At 37.2% G+C, this 17,417-nt stretch overlaps 1 protein-coding gene across 9 annotated transcripts in view; it reads right to left on the bottom strand.

The window, feature by feature from the left end:
- TUSC3 (tumor suppressor candidate 3) overlaps positions 1–17,417 on the bottom strand; it is a 308,026-nt gene that overhangs the window by 149,762 nt on the left and 140,847 nt on the right. The window lies entirely within an intron of this gene.

The raw sequence follows: 17,417 nt of genomic DNA, 5'->3' as shown, positions 1-17,417 counted from the left end.
AAGCTTTGAGACATAGTAACTCAAAAAAAGTCAGCACTCAGGTAAAAACATGGAGTCCAAAACCCATAAAGTATACTTTTATAGCAACAAATGATGACTTATAATATGATTCAATGATCAAAAGTAGCATTTTTCTAATTATCCGTTTTTTATGTTGCTCTGGATGGCTGAATCAACTTCATGTGCCCTACAACTTAACTTCCCAAATTTAAAAGGACAAAATAGTAAAAGAATAAAGTTGATAGCTGAAATACATGCTTCTCTAGAAGTACTTTACTAAAATGTCATTGTACAATGGAAGAGTGCTTAGAAAATGCTCATGATCATATTTGCACAATCAAGAGTTCAATGTAGTTTGTTTCATCCATACAGAAGGTGCAATTATTTTATTTTCAAGTTATGAAATATTTATTCTTATATTAACATCTTGTATTAAAATCCACATTTCAGTATGAGCTACATGAAATTGATAATACTGTTATCTTTTCTCCACTCCTGCAAATATAATTGCAGAGTGGAAGCTTCTTCTATTAACATTTCAAACCCTTTTTAAGTATTCATATTATGACTCTGACATCTGTTTGAATGATAATAGCAAAGTCATGTAAAAAGTTTGAAGGGTTCTTTCTTAATTGGCTTACTTAAAACCAATATTTTAACATGGAATTGGATGTTCTTGTTAGATTATGAGAAGTCTTTCTTTCATTTCCTGAGGAAAGCACTGCAAAATAGAATGCTGCTCATGAAAAAATAACTCTTTTTCTTTGCTTCCTTAATTGACTTATTGACAACATAAATAGAAAGAAGTAACACTATTAGACTCTCAAATGAAAATAAACAGCAAACACACAAATGTATACCAAAATATACCATATATATACAATAATAGTAATTTTTTACTGAAAATTTAGGTAAACATTATGCAATATTATAATACATCAGAAGTACTGAGACAATAGGAGTTAACACCCCTGTCTGTAGATTACAATGTGGTTTAATTAGGTACAAAAGGTAACTATTTTTGTTAGACTCACAGCTAAAATTTGAGAGATCCAACCATGTATAATACGAGTATCTTTAAAGAGTACTTAACTGGAATCTAAAATCCAGACTTCTAAAATATAAGAAAACAAGTATGTAAAATGGATGCCTCTGTTATGTCACAGCACAGAGATTCAAGGTACACTAGCAGGAAAGGCGGCATAGTTTTACCTGATAATATGGAAGTCGTAAAGCATGAAGGAGGGGATGAGAACCAAAAGAGAAGCTATTTCTGTAATACCTACAAACTCTGACGGACTGAAGATGACCCACCTGCCATCGTCATTGGGCTGAAGCAGTACTACGCAGGATAGAGGCACAAAGACCACTAAATATTGAAGAGATGAAGAGATGCACAAAGACCTTCTTTCTTCCACTCTATCACATAGAGCCACGCTCAAGGATGTTCGAATTCAGCCTTCTGAGAAACTTTTATCAGAGCAAGCTATCAGCGCTTTGTGAAGAATCATTTTAAAGGTTAAGTCTTGTAGCTCTGACATATTACCCACCAAAATTGGTTACATACAAGAAAATATTTTATTCAGAGTTTATATACATTTTTATTTATATACACTACACATTACTGTTAGGTGATCAATCTAATTTAATAGATTACTATATTCATTCTGATTTCTACAAATGGTTTCATAAAAATGAATAGATTCTGGATTGGTTTTCCATAACAATAATTTGAGCAGTCTTCTTGTTTAAATAGTTTTTGTTCAAAGTAAATCTTTTTTATTTTAAACAAACATACCACTGTGAAACTCCACTCATCATAAGAAGCCAAGAAAACACTCCAGCAGTGCTTCCTTTCATCATCAAATCAATGTCTCTGTACTCTTTCTTTAGAATAATTGTTTTGGTAACTATGGCTCTAATTCCGGTCGTTAAGAAGGTCCGAGAAAAAAAAAATCATGCACCCAGGGCATTTTAAATTATCTTTGAAGAAATGGGTCATGAAAATACAAATACATAAATAATAATACACTAATAAAATAAAGGTATAAAATATGAGATGCCATAGAGAAAAACCCAGTAAGTTATATAATAAGTGATCCAAATAATAAGGACTTTTTTTTTTTTTTTTTAAAGAATATAGGATTAACAAAGAAGCTAGCATGGGTTCTAACTGCTTTGTGATTAACTTGTTATGTGCTTTTGGGCAAATCACTTAACCCTTTTGATTCCCAGTTTATCTAAAATATCAAACATAAGAAGTAACGATCCTTCCTATTCCAAAACTTGTTAGGGTCAATATAGGAGCAAACAATGCTCATTCTTTTTACATCCCAAGCATCATATATCTGCTGCTGAAAGGAAAAAGAGGGGTAAGATTGGATGTACAGACAGACACAGGGGCGGTAGGTTAGGAAAGAGAAAAAGAAAAGGGAAAAAAAAGAAAGTTTCCTTTAGTTGGTATTTATGTGTTCTGTGGAGAACCAGCGTTACAGTCCAGTTTAGTAGTTGCCATAAACCGAATGAGAACAAAGAACCAATAAAGTTATGTAGCTATCTTTCTCAAAAATAAGTGATTTTTAAAATGGCAGATTATCTCACTCCTTGGCTTGATATCCTTCAAATGGCTTCCACATCACTTAGATTAAAATTCAAGGTCCCTAACAGAGTTTACAAGGCCTTACATTGAACACATGTCAACCTGTGCTCTTGCCCCTGCCCCACAGCACAGCACCGTGTCACTCTAATCATATCTACCACTCTCTTCCTCACTCTCATTACTATAATCATATCGGCTTCCTTGCTATTCCAAAAAAACAAAAACAAAACAAAACAAAACAAAAAAACCATGAAGAATGTTTCCATTTTGGGGCCTTTGCACTTGCTGTTCCATCTTCCAGGTACTATATAAATCACTCTCTCATTTCCTTCAGGTCTCTGCTTAAATGACTTCTTTTCAGATAGGCCTTCTCAGAACACTGTATAAAAAAGTACTCTCCTCAACCTTCTATCACTCTGCTTTACTTTTCTCAAAGTATTTACTACCACCTGACATATTTCCTTTTTCACTGTCTGTGTCCCCTGGCTAAAATAAAAGCTTTTTGAGGTTATAAGCTTTATCTGTTTTGTTCGTCACTTATTTTGCAGTGCCAAGCCAGACTGCTTAAGACAGCATACAGCAGACACTCTGTAAACTTTTGCTGAGCGAAATGAGCCAATAAATACAGGGCTATGGTTTGTATGTTTGTCCCCTCCAAATCTCATGTTGAAATTTGATCCCCATTGTTGGAGGTGGGGCTTGATAGGAGGAGTTTGGGTCATGGGGGACTTGGTGCCACCCTCCCAGTAATGAATGAGTTCTTCTGCTATTAGTTCGCATGATTTAAGAGAATCTGGTACTTCACTCCTCTCACCTGCCATGTGATTGCTGCACATGCTGACTCCCCATAACTTCCACTGTGAGTGGAAGCAGCTTGAGGCCCTCACCAGAAGCAGATGCTGGTGCCACACTTCTTGTACCGCCTGCAGAATGGTGACCCAAATAAAACTCTTTTCTTTATAAATCATCTAGTCTCAGGTATTCCTTTATAGCAACCCTAATGGCCAAAGACAACAAGGCTGCCCAAAGCTGTTATTTTCAATATCACTAATGAATATTTTTAAAATGTTAAAAACAAGACAAACTTCAAATTCTCCAACTCAACTGCAACCCAAAGTACATCAAATTTGAAGAAAAAATTCCCACTTAAAAGGGTTCAGAAAAGGAAATTAAAAGTATAGAGTAGCTAGAATATGTTATTTGTTTTACCTCTATTTCCATAATATTATAATCTATAATTAATCAGGCTCAAGTCACATATCTCTTTAAAGTTTATAGCTATACTAATGTCCCCTGATACTTTCTGTATAACATTCTTGAATTCATAAAGAATTTAGAAAGATACTTTCTTCCCTAATAATAGCAAGCTATGCAACTAAAATGAGATTCTGTAATCATTTGGGGAATCAACATGAAAGAATCTCAGCAGTTCTTCCCTATAGCAGGGTCTAAGTTAAACAAACAATAAGAAGATAGCCTCACTACTACCTCAATTGCACGGCTGTGTGGTTTTTTTTGTTTGTTTAATTAGTAAACAGGGACAGTATACTTCTTGGCATCATGCATGTAAACAATTTCAGCTCATCTTTCTGAAACTCTCAATCACTGTCAACTATGCCTAGCAATGCTGAAACCAAGTGAACCAAGAGTTTCTAGTCTGATGAAGCTATTAGAAAAGCTGAAGAGAAGTTAGTTGTGTTTTTTTGTTGTTGTTGTTGCTTGTTTGTTTCAATTTGTTATTTTAAGTAATGTAAGTGAGGTACACAGAAAGAAAGCAATACCTCCACTCCTCCCTGTTCAGAATGCATGTGGAGAACAGTATTCAACTTGAACGCTGCAGGTATTAATGGTGACACCGACAAACCGGAGAGCAAAGCAGAGAACAGAAACCAGGATAGGGAGACACTACCAATCTGTGGCATGATGACTGCCGAAAGAGCTGGAAACAGGTTGCCTAGAAAGAGAGTACAGCGTGAACATCCACCTCAATTATTTGTTCAGCTGATATGAGAAACTTGGAAGGTATTTATACCATGAGATTCCAGAGGGAGGAAAGAAAGCACTATTAAGCATTTCAAAGAAACAGTTTTCAGATCCATATATGAAAGATTTTCTCAACAAATAAAGCATTCTAAAGCTAAAATTGGCTGTCTCATGAGAAAGCAAGTTCCCTATCTAAATTGTTTAAGAAGAGGCTCAACAACTATTATTTAATACCAATGTTTATAAAAGGGTTTCTTACTCAAACAGAAGATTCTGGCTTTGGTAACATTAGAGTCTTTTCCATCTGAAATATCTATGAAAAGTCTTTTAAGAGTAAATGCCAGAGTAAACAAAAAGAGTCTACAAAAGGAAGCCCCATCAGGCCGAGAAAATAGGCTCTCTTGATTTTGTTCTCCACACAGCCGTGACTGGTCTCTTCCATAATGGCTCTTCTATTCTCGTCCCATTTCCATTACCTTGGTAGTGGCCTTAAAAACCTCAGATTCATCAACAACCTCTTATCTCTGAGAACTGAGACCATCTGTGTCAACATGACTTGGTAGTTTATTCAAGGAAATCTTTGCCTGGCAAAGATAAGACTATAAACCAAAAAAATTACCTGTTTGCTTCAAGAAATTCTCACAGACCAATTTATCAGAGACAATAGTCCATACACCTGGATAAACAGCTTACTTTAAGACTCTTGCCTCAGTGTCCAACAAATCTAAACTGTTCCATCACAGAATCTGCCTAATCCACATAAGCTGCTTGTCTTAAAAAGCCCACCTTAAACCATTTCAGCACAGATCCCAAAGCCCTATAAATATCCTTCTTCTACTTCTTCCTTCTGAAACACTGCAAAGTTTTTCTCACTGCAGTTAAATTCTAATACATTTGGCTTTGCTTTATTAACAGATTGATGACATTGTGGGTAATTCAACATCTCCATGCACCTACTTCTATAATGAACCATCAAACAACCCCCAAACCCAAAACAGCTACTGTATCGACTACAAAATTAATTTCCTTCCTGAAACACTATTCTTGTAATATTATTCTATGGCTTAAAAATGTTTAAAGTAAAAAATACACACATACACAGTATTTTACAAATCATCTTCAATTTCAAAAATATGTTAAGTAAAACTATCCAGACACATACTATGTGATTCATTTTATGGGAACTTCAAGCATAGGCAAGGTAATCTATGGTGATAAAAATCATAACAGTGGCTTCCTATGAGGAATGGCAGATATACATGCAAGAGGCCCTGAGGAAACTTTGTGGGGGAATAAAAAGGTTTTACATTGATTATTACAGGGAAATATACACTTATTAAAATAGGCATTTAAGATCTGTGTATTACACTACTTGTACATTTTACTTCTGTAACATTTTTTAAAGTCCATTTAAGATTTCTAATTCCAGAAAAGATGGATGTACTTGTGTTTGTCCCTCTGGTTAAATACTGCCAAACACCCTGGACATCACATATAAAACAAACATAAGAAGATTCTGAAAGGTAGAGAGAAGAAAGCACACAGAATAGGGACCTCCGGACTAACACAATGATTTTCACTTCACTTATCCTGGACTGGATGATACTGGAGAAGTGGGCAACCCAGAAACACCAACAGGCAAAGCAAAAAAAAAAAAAAAAAAAGCTCCAGCCGTTCTCTCTAGCGAAGGGGCCAGAAAAGGGACAACAAACATTCTTTTTCAGACAAACACTGAAAGAGACATCTGTCTCTTTAAACAAACAGTTTCTTAGGTAACTACCCAACACTACTCTTTCTTCAAATCATTCCATGATTTCCTACTGCTCAGATGATTAGGAGCAAATTACCACAAAGCTTTCAAGGTCCTTCATAATCTAGTAGCAAATTATCTTTCTAGCCTCATGTCTCAACACTCACAGGCACTAACCACTTACTCTCTGTTCCCTCAACAAGGCATATGGCCTTTACTCATTCTGTCCTATCTTTCCACTTGTCCATTAACTGAAGAAATTTAATTTTTTTCCTACAATATCCAGCCTAAGGAAAAGGCTCTTTCACTCCTACTTACTCTGTTCACACAGCACTTTGCTTATATTATGATTATAGCTAGTCTCATATTCTATCAGAAATTAACTGTAGAATCACCTGCAGCTCTGAATAAATTATGAACTTCACAAATACAGGAATTCAGCCCAGAATACTGTTACATCCCCAGAGCTACACAGAGGGAAAAGCACACCATAGTTATTCATTGAACTGAATTAAATAAATGACTTGAAGTGTGAGTAGGTCTGGTGGAAAAGCATGATAAACTTTTTTCTGAGTCAGTGCAACTGGCTTTCTGGACCCAGAGATTATTTGGAGTTGAAATGTATTTGGATTCAGAATTTCATACCCTAAGCTGCTGCTTTCACTGTAATCTTGTCCTGTTTTCAATCCAAGGAACATACACAGGACAGGGTATTTAATCTCTACAACTAATAATAGATTCTATTCAAAAGTAGATAATAAAAAGATTATAAAAAGATTCTAATGTTGCAATATTGGAATGCCCTTTCTGCTGACTCAAGTCCTGTTTATAAAAAATGGGCTAGCAAGACATTATATAGAGGCTTTTGCTGATGCTTATATAATTCTTCCTTCTACAGAACTTGTTGAAAGGATAATCACTTGGTCAAAAGAAATCTATTTTAAAAGTTCTAGTTAACCTCTAAGTGCTTTATAAAATATTGAATTAGACTTTTCCTGTACAATCCCTAAAAAAAGTCCATCCTTTTTGTAAAATGCACTAAATCTAACAAGCAACAAAGTATTCCAATGGCTTTTCGCTCTTGTTATACAACTTCCTCATCTTTCAAACTCATATGAGAGGGAAAATGTCATGTGCTATCAGGATATAAAGTTCATTTGAAAATACAACTATTAATTAATAAGGAAATAAGTTTCTGCATATAATCTTTTTCCTGGAGCAAACAGCATTTTTTAAAAGTCACATCAATTATCAGATCATATTACCATTGTTAATGCTAGGTTTTATGGCAGATTTTGAATACTGACAGCTGGACAGTAAAATCCAAGTAGTCTGTTTCACTACCATCAATGAAATAGTACAGAGAGAGAGCAAGAAACAGTGGTGAGAGAGTGCAGTCTAAAAGTTTGAAAGTTTCAAGAACGATGGTGAATGAAAGTGCTAGGAGAAAATGAAAAACACTTTTTCTAAAATGAGAATGCCTTTAGTAATGACTTAATAACCAGTAATGAAATATACATTACAATTCACTGAATAGTTGTTACAGTTAAATGATTGTTAGTTATATTTACAGTGTATTTTTAAAAAATTGTTCATTTAAAATAGGCTGAAGATGGCTGCGCATGGTTGGTTCACCCCTGTAATCCCAGCACTTTGGCAGGCCAGTGCTGGAGTATCACTTGAGACTAGGAGTCCAAGACCAGCCTAGATGACGTAGCAAGACCCTGTCTCTACTAAAAATTTAAAAAATTAGTTGGGCACAGTGGCATGCACCTGTAGTCCCAGCTACTAAGGAGACTGAGGTGGGAGGATGGCTTGAGCCTAGGATTTTGAAGTTAAAAGTGGGCTGTGATCACGCCAATGAACTCCAGCCTGGGCCGCAGGAGGACACCCTGTCTCAAAAAAAAAAAAAAAACGAAAAAAAAGAGAATGGTCCATGCTTTCAGAACTTAATATGTTAACTTATTGATAAGCAAACTGGAGAAAAATAATGATATCTATTTATAAGCAATAAAAGAGCATAATGAAGATGTATCAAAGTCAAATATATAAAAACCATTTCATTTTCACCTAGTAATGAGACAATGGCAAAGAAAAAATATCTTAATTATCTAATATTGTCAGATACTCTAATTACCTAATAGCAAATATTCTGAGATGTAATAGTATAAACAATTTAGGTGCCATAGAGATTACCTTGATAACATAATAAAGACATTTCTAAACCATAAATGAGGTTTGAGGCAGTCTCATATAACGGGAAAAGCATTCCTGACGTTGAAGTTGAGTTTATATTTTGAACCTAAAATTATAACTTAAGGATTTAGTAAGTATATAAACTGAAAATCAAGTCTCAGACACAATATATAGTTACTACTTATTTCATAATTGTTTTCATACGTTTAGTGAAAGAAATTGTAAAGTCCTAACTTACAGAGTTTTTAACTGATTCTTGCAGAATTTGATGTAGAACACAATAATTTTTTTTCTTGGCAGAAATAAAATGTTGCTTTTCACAGTAATTGCTTCTTTGAGAGAGAATTACAGCACTTTTGCATTATTAACACAGCAGCTTTGCTAGACATCTATTATAAAATTCATTTTAGGAACAGAGCTTACTTTGAATATTATAAACTTCAATAGTATTTTTTAAGTTTCATTTTAAGGGATAAAATAAAAGAGTATAAGTTATAGTAAAGAAAAGCAATATTTTAAATTGTTTTTAAATTTCTATGGTGTATATTAACTTTGTATTTCAACACACAGTTTGGGGTAAACCAAATTAAATATATTTTGGATAAGTCCAAAACTTTTCAAAGATATTAAACTCTGGTATAATCTGTATAAGGTAATTTATTAACTAGACTAAATACTGATATTCTTAGATGGCTAGAAATAATTTCACAAATAATAATCTTTGCATTGTATATAGTAAAGTCTGCTAGTTACTACGTAAATCAAAATAAATGTAAAACAATTTCTCAGGTAACTCTAAAAACAGGCCAACAAAAACAAAATCCTTTACATTTTATAAATACATAGGAAAACACAGGCAGCATTATGACCTAAACAGATAATAAAATGTACATAACCCATTAGGTCTGGTCATTTTATATGCACTTTCTTTGGCTCATTCATTCATTCATTCAACAGGTATGTGCAGCCTTATAGAGAGGATTATAAAGATGAATAAAATTATGATTCTGTGGTCAAGATATTTGCATTTGAGAAAGTTGTAGCAAGATAACCAACTAGACCACCCAGCACTTGGCACCCTCACAAAGATAGCCAAAACCTATCAAAACCTCTGGTATACAGCAAAGGCTGTGCAAGGAGGAAAGTTCATAGCCCTAAACGCCTACATCAACAGGTCTGAATGAGCCCAAACAGACCATCTAAGGTCGCAGCTCAAGGAACTAGAGAAACAAAAACAAACCAAACCCAAACTCAGCAGAAGAAAGGAAATAACCAAGATCAGAGCAGAGCTAAATGAAATTGAAACAAAAAAAAAAAATACAAAAGATAAATGAAACAAAAAGCTGGTTCTTTGAAAATATAAATAAAAATGATAGACCATTAGCAAGATTAACCAAGAAAAATAGAGACAAAATCCAAACAAGCTCAATAAGAAATGATAAGGGACATATTACAGCTGACACCACTGAAATACAAAAGATCATTCAAGGCTACTATGAACACCTTTACGTGCCTAAACTAGAAAACCTAGAGAGATGGTTAAATTCCTGGCAAGATGCAACCCTCCTAGCTTATTTGATACCCTGAGCAGACCAATAACAAGCAGCAGAAATGGTAATTTAAAAATTACCAACAAAAAAAAAGTCCAGGACAAGCTAGATTCACAGCAGAATTCTACCAGACATTCAAAGAAGAATTGGTGCCAATTCTACTGACACTATACCACAAGATAGAGAAAGAAGGAACCCTCCCTAAATCACTCTATGAAGCCAGTATCACCCTAATACCAAAACCAGGAAAAGACATAACCAAAAAAGAAAACTACAGACCGATATCCCTGATGAGCATAGGAGCTAAAATCCTTTAATAAGATGCTAGCTAACTGAACCCAACAACATATCAAACAGATAATCCACCGGAACAGATGATCAAGTGGGTTTCATACCAGGGATGCAGGCATCCAAGCACACAGTGTAAGCTGTGAGTGGATCTACCATTCTGGGGTCTGGAGGATGGTGGCCCTCTTCTCACAACTCTACGAGGCGCTGTCCCACTAGGGACTCTGTGTGAGGGCTTTGACACCACATTTCCCTTCCACAGTGCTCTAGTAGAGGTTCTTCATGAGTGCCCCACCCCTGCATCAGACCTCTGCTTCGACATCCAGGTATTTCCATACATCCTCTGAAATCTATGCAGAGGTTCCCAAACCTCAATTCTTGACTGCTGTGTACTCACAGGAACCACATGGAAGCTGCCAAGGCTTGCAGCTTGTGCCCTTGGAATCCACATCCCAAGCTGCACCTTGGCCCCTTTTAGTCACAGTTGGAGTGACAAGGATGCAAGGCACCAAGTCCCTAGGCTGCACACAGCACGAGGACCTTGAGCCCAGCCCACGAAACTATTTTTGCCTCCTAGGCCTCTGGGCCTGTGATGGGAAAGGCTGCCGTGAAGACCTTTAACATGCCCTGGAGACATTTTCCCCATTGTCTTGGGGATTAACATTCAGCTCCTCATTACTTACGCAAATTTCCACAGCCAGCTTGAATTTCTCCTCAGAAAATGGGTTTTTCTTTTCTATCTTGTTGTCAGGCTGCAAATTTTCTGAACTTTTATGCTCTGCTTCTCTTATAAAACTGAATACATTTAACAGCACTCACCTCACTTCTTGAATGCTTTGCTGCTTAGAAATTTCTTCCACCACATACCCTAAATCATCTCTCTTGAGTTCAAAGTTCCACAAATCTTTAGGGCAGGGGCAAAATGCCACCAGTCTCTTTGCTAAAACATAACAAGAGTCACCTTTGCTCCAGAGTTCCCAATATGTTCCTCATCTCCATCTGAGACCACCTTAGTCTGGATTTCATTGTTCATATCATTATCAGCGTTTTGATCAAAGCCATTCAACAAGTCTCTAGGGAGTTACAAACTTTCCCACATTTTCCTGTCTTCTTCTAAAGCCCCCAAACTTTTCCAGATTCTGCCTGTTACCAAGTTCCAAAGTCACTTCCACATTTTTGGGTAGCTTTTCAGCATCGCCCCACTCCACTGGTACCAATTTACTGTATTAGTCTGTTTTCACACTGCTGATAAAGACACACCCAAGACCGGGGAGAAAAAGAGGTTGAATGGACTTACAGTTCCATGTGGCTGGCGAGGCCTCACAATCATGGCAGAAGACAAGGAGGAACCAGTCACATTTTACATGGATGGTGGCAAGAGAGAGTTAATGCAGGGGAACTCCTCTTTATAAAACCATCAGATCTCATAAGACTTATTCACTATCATGAGAACAGCATGATAAAGACCTGCCCCCATGATTCAATTACCTCCAACTGGGTCCCTGCCATGACATGTGGGAACCGTGGGAGTTAAAATTCAAGATGAGATTTAGGTGGGGACACAACCAACCCATATCAGAGGGTGCTAACTGCATGCCCTCCTGTGCCCGATTTTTCCACTGACACCACCACTGCACTGACACTAGTGGCCTCTCCCCAAATGCTGCGCTGCCACTGCTGCCAGTGTGAATGGAGGGCACATGCCCAAAAGATCTCTGCCCCTGCTATGACACTGGCAATGGTGCAAACACATGCTTGGATGCCAGCACACCCAATACCTCAGCTTGGGCAACGAGCATGCACCCTGCCAGGCTGCTGCTGCTGCTGGCATAAGTGAACCAGCACAAATCTCAATGCCACCTTCCTATGAAGCATTTTGGCTGACACCACTCATGGGAGTGTTGTGACCAGCGATCTGGGAACAACTGACCCCCTCCAGTAATCAGGAGGGACCAGAGAAAAAAGCTAGGGCCTGAAACCAGCCCCCCAGAGTTAGGGCATGCAGCTCGCAAGTCCTGAGCTAAGCCATGGCCCCCCAAAATCTTCCAGAAACAAAGCCAGTCAACCATGCCCACCTTATACCATAATCAAGGCCTGAAGGATATCAAAGAGGATAAAAGAACAAAAAATTCTTCCAAAGGATGGCAACTTCAAAGACTGAAGGAACTTCAGCCCGCGAAGATAAAAACAAACCAGTGCAAGAACTCTGGCAATTCAAAAAGCCAGTGTCTTCTTACCTCCGAATGGCCACACTAGTTCCCCAACAATCATTTTTTTTTTTTCTGGATGGAGTTTCCGTCTTGTTGCCCACACTGGAGTGCAATGGCGTGATCTCAGCTTACTGCAGCCTCCCAGGTTCAAGCAATTTTCCTGCCTCAGCCTCCTGAGTGGCTGGGATTACTGGCGCACGCCACCATGCTTGGCTAATTTTGTATTTTTAATAGAGACAGGGTTTCACCATGTTGGCCAGGTTGGTCTCAAACTCCTGACCTCAGGTGATCTGCCCGCCTCATCCTCCCAAAGTGCTAGAATTACAGGCATGAGCCACTGTGCCCGGCCAACATGGTTCTTAACCAGGCTAAAATAACAGAAATACAATTCAGAATATGGATAGAAACGAAGATCACCAGGATTCAAGGGAAAGTTGAAACTCAGTCCAAGGATTCTAAGGAATACCATAAAATTATACAGGAGATGAAAGACAAAATGGCTATTTCAACAAAGAACTAAACTGAGCTGATAGAGCTGAAAAACTCAAAGAATTTCAGAATACAATTGCAAGTATCAACAGCAGAATTGAGCAAGCTGAGGAAGGAATCTCAGAGGTCAAAGACTGGCTCTTTGAAATAACTCATTCAGAAATGAAGAAAAAACAATAAAGAATGAACAGAACCTATGTAAAATATGGGATTATGTAAAGGGAACCAAATCTACGACTCATTGGTGTCCCCGTAAGGGAGAGAAAGCAAGCAACTTGGAAAGTGTATTTCAGGATATCATCCGTGAAAATTTCCCCAAGCTTGCTACAGAGGCCAACATTCAGAGTCAGGAAACGCAGAGAACCCCTGTGAAATGCTATACAAGATGACAATCCCAAGACACATGAGATTCTCTAAGGTCAAAATGAAAGGAAAAAAAAGTTAAGGCAGCTAGAGAAAAGGGACAGATCACCTACACAGGGAACCCCCAATAAGGCTTAAAACAGCAGAAACCCTACAAGCCAGGAGAGATTCAACCTATATTCAGCATTCTTAAAAAAAAAAAAAAAAAAAAAAAAGAACTTCCAACCAAGAGTTTTATATCCAGCCAACTTCAGCTTCATAAGCAATTAAGTAAGACATCCTTTTCTGAAAGGGAATTCGTGACCACCAGAACCACCTTAATAGAGGTTCTGAAGGGAGTACTAAATGTGGAAAGAAAAGAGTGTTACTGGCCACTATAAAAATATACTTAAATACATACACCAGTGACACTGCAAAGCAACCACACGAACAAGTCTACATAATAACCAGCTAACAGTAGGATGACAGGATCAAATCCACACATCAGTATCAACCTTGAATGTAAACAGGCTAAATGCCCCAATTAAAAGGCACAAAGTAGCAAGCTGAATAAAGAATCAAGAACCAATGGTAAGCTGTCTTCAACAGATCCATCTCACACGCAATGACATCTATAGGCTCAATGTGAAGAGATGGAAGAAAATCTACCAAGCAAATGGAAAACGGAAGAAAGAAGAGGTTGGTATTCTAATTTCAGACACAACAGTCTTTAAAGCAACAAAGATCAAGACAAGCCCTTTACACAGCGGTAAAGGGCTCAATTCAACGAGAGGATCTAACTATCTTGAATATATATGCACCCAATAGAGGAACACACAGATTCATAAAACATGTTCTTAGAGACCTATGAAGAGACTGACATAACCACACAGTCCAATAGTGGAAAAATAGTAAATTGACCACTAGCTAGACTACTAAAATAAGAGACAATATCCAAATAAACTCAATCAGAAATGACAAAGGGGGTGCTACCACTGACTCTATGGGAAAAAAAAAAAAAAAAAAAAAGCCCTCAGAAACTACTACAAACACCTCTATGCACACAAGCTAGAAAACCTAGAAGAAACAGATAAATTCCTGGAAACATACAACCTCCCATGACTGAACCAGGAAGAAACTGAATCCCTGAACTGACCAATAATAAGTTCTGAAATTGAATAAGTAACAAAAAGCCTAACAACAAGAAAAAGCCCAGGACCAGATGGATTCAAAGCCAAATTCTACCAGATGTATAAAGAAGAGCTGGTACCATTCCCACTGAAACTATTGCAAAAAACAAAAAAAAGAGGGGGGGGGGTCTCCTCCCAAACTCATTCTATGAGGCTAGCATCATCCTGATACCAAAAACTGACAGAGAAACAACGAAACAAGAAAACAGTAGGCCAATATTTTTTATGAACATGGATCCAAAAATCCTCAACAAAATACTAGCAAACTAAATCCAGCAGTACATCAAAAAGTTAATCCACCATGATCAAGTAGCCTTTATCCCTGGGATGCAATGTTGGTTCAACATACACAAATCAATAAATGTGATGCATAACATAACAGAACTAATAAAACCACATGTGCCAGGTGTGGTGGCTCATGACTGTAATCCCAGCACTTTGGGAAGCTGTGGTGTGTGGATCACTTGAGGCCAAGAGTTCAAGACCAGCCTGGCCAACATGGTGAGACCCTGTCTCTACTAAAAATACAAAAATTAGCCAGGCATGGTGGCAAGCGCCTGTAATCCCAGTTACTTGGGAGGCTGAGGCAAGAGAATCGTTTGAACCCAGGAGGCAGAGGTTGCGAAGAGCCAAGATCACACCACTGCACTCCAGCCTAGGCAACAGAGCGAGACTCTGTCTCAAAACAAAAACCAAACAAAAACAAAAACCACCTGATCATCTTCATACAGGAAAGGCTTTCCAAAAAAATTCAATATTCCTTCATGTTAAAAACCCTCAACAAACTAGACACTGAAGGAACATATTTCAAAAAAATAAGAGCCCTCTATGAAAAACCCACTGCCAACATCATAGTGAATGGGCAAAGCTGGAAACATTCCCCTTGAAAGTTGGAACAAGATGAAGATGCCTTCTCTTACCACTCCAATGCAATATGGTACTGTTAAGTCCTAGCCAGAGACATCCGGCAAGAGAACGAAATAAAAGGCATCAAAATAAAAAGAGAGGAAGTCAAACTATCTATGTTTGCTGACAATTTAACTCTCTACCTAGAAAACCCCATAGTCTCTGTCCAAAAGCTCCTTGATCTGCTAAACAACTTCAGCAAAGTTTTAAGATAGTAAATCAATGCAGAAAAATCAATAGCATTCCTATACACCAACAACATCCAAGGTGAAAGCCAAATTAAGAATGAAATCCCATTCACAATTGCCACAAAAAGAATAAAATACTTAAGAATACAGATAACCAGGGAGGTAAAAGATCTCTGAAATAGTTCATAATTATAAAATGTTGTTCAAAGAAATCAGAGATGATACAAACAAATGGAAAAACATTCCATGTTCATGATTACAAAGAATCACTACAGTTAAAATGGCCATACTGCCCAAAGCAATCCACAAATTCAGTGATATTTCTATCAAACTACCAAGGACATTCTTCACAGAATTATGAAAAAAACTATTTTAAAATTCATATGGAATCAAAAAATAGCCTGAATAGCCAAGGCAATCCTAGGCAAAATGGGCAAAGCTGGAAGCATTTGGCATTACCAGACTTCAAACTATACTGCAATGCTACAGTAACCACACCACCATTGTACTGGTACAAATATAGACACACAGACCAATGGAACAGAATAAGGAGCACAGAAGTAATGCTGCACACCTACAACTATCTGATCTTTGACAAACCTGACAAAAACAAACAATGGGGAAAGGATTCCCTATTCAGTAAGTGGTGCTGGGATAACTTGTTAGCCATATGCAGATGACTGAAACTGGATCCCTTCCTTACACCATACATAAAAATCAACTCAAGATGGATGAAATACTTAAATGTAAAACCAAAACTATAAAACTCCCAGAAGATAACCCAGGATATACCATTCTGGAGATGGGATCTGGCAAAGATTTCACGATGAAGACACTCAAAGCAACTGCAAGAAATAGAAAAACTGACAAATGGGACATAATTAAACTAAAGAGTTTCTGCACACCAGAAGAAGTTATCAACAGCATAAACAGACAACCTACAGAATAGGAGAAAGTGGCTGCAAATTATGCATTTGACAAAGGTTTAATATTCAAAATTTGTAAGAAACTTAAATAAGCAAACAAAAAACTCCCTTATTTAAAAGTAGGCAAAGGACATGAACTGACACTTTTCAAAAGCATACATACACGTGGCCCACAGCATAAGAAGAAATGCTCAACATCGTTAATAATTACAGAAATGCAAATCAAAACCACAATGAGATGCTACCTCACACCAATCAGAATGGCTATTAAAAAGACATAAAATAATAGATTTTGGCGAGATTGTGGAAAAGAAGAAAGTTTATATACTGCTAGTAGGAGTGTAAATCAGTTCTGCCAATGCGGAAGGCGGTCTGGCTATTTCTCAAAGAGTTTAAAACAGAATTAATTACCATTTGACCCAGCAATCCCATTATTGTGTATACACCCCAAAAAATATAAATTGTTCTACCATAAAGACACATAGACATGTACGTGCATCACAGCACTAGTCACAGGAGCAAAGAAATGGAATTAACCTAAATGTCCATCAATGGTAGAAAAGATATAGAAAATGTAGCATATATATATTTATAAACACACACACACACACACACACACACACACACACACACAATGGACTATTAAGCAGCCATAAAAGAGAATGAGATCATGTGCTTTGCAGAAACATGAATGGAGGTGGATGCCATTATCCTAAGCAAACTAACACAGGAACAGAAAACCAAATAGAGCCATGTTCTCACTTATAAGGGGGTGGTAAACACTGAGTACATATAGACAC

This window comes from Pongo abelii, chromosome 7 (genome assembly GCF_028885655.2).
Source record: "Pongo abelii isolate AG06213 chromosome 7, NHGRI_mPonAbe1-v2.0_pri, whole genome shotgun sequence".
NCBI classification, from domain to species: Eukaryota; Metazoa; Chordata; class Mammalia; order Primates; family Hominidae; genus Pongo; species Pongo abelii.
Note: the sequence above shows the minus strand (reverse complement) of the source record. Positions and strands in the feature narration are given on the sequence as shown.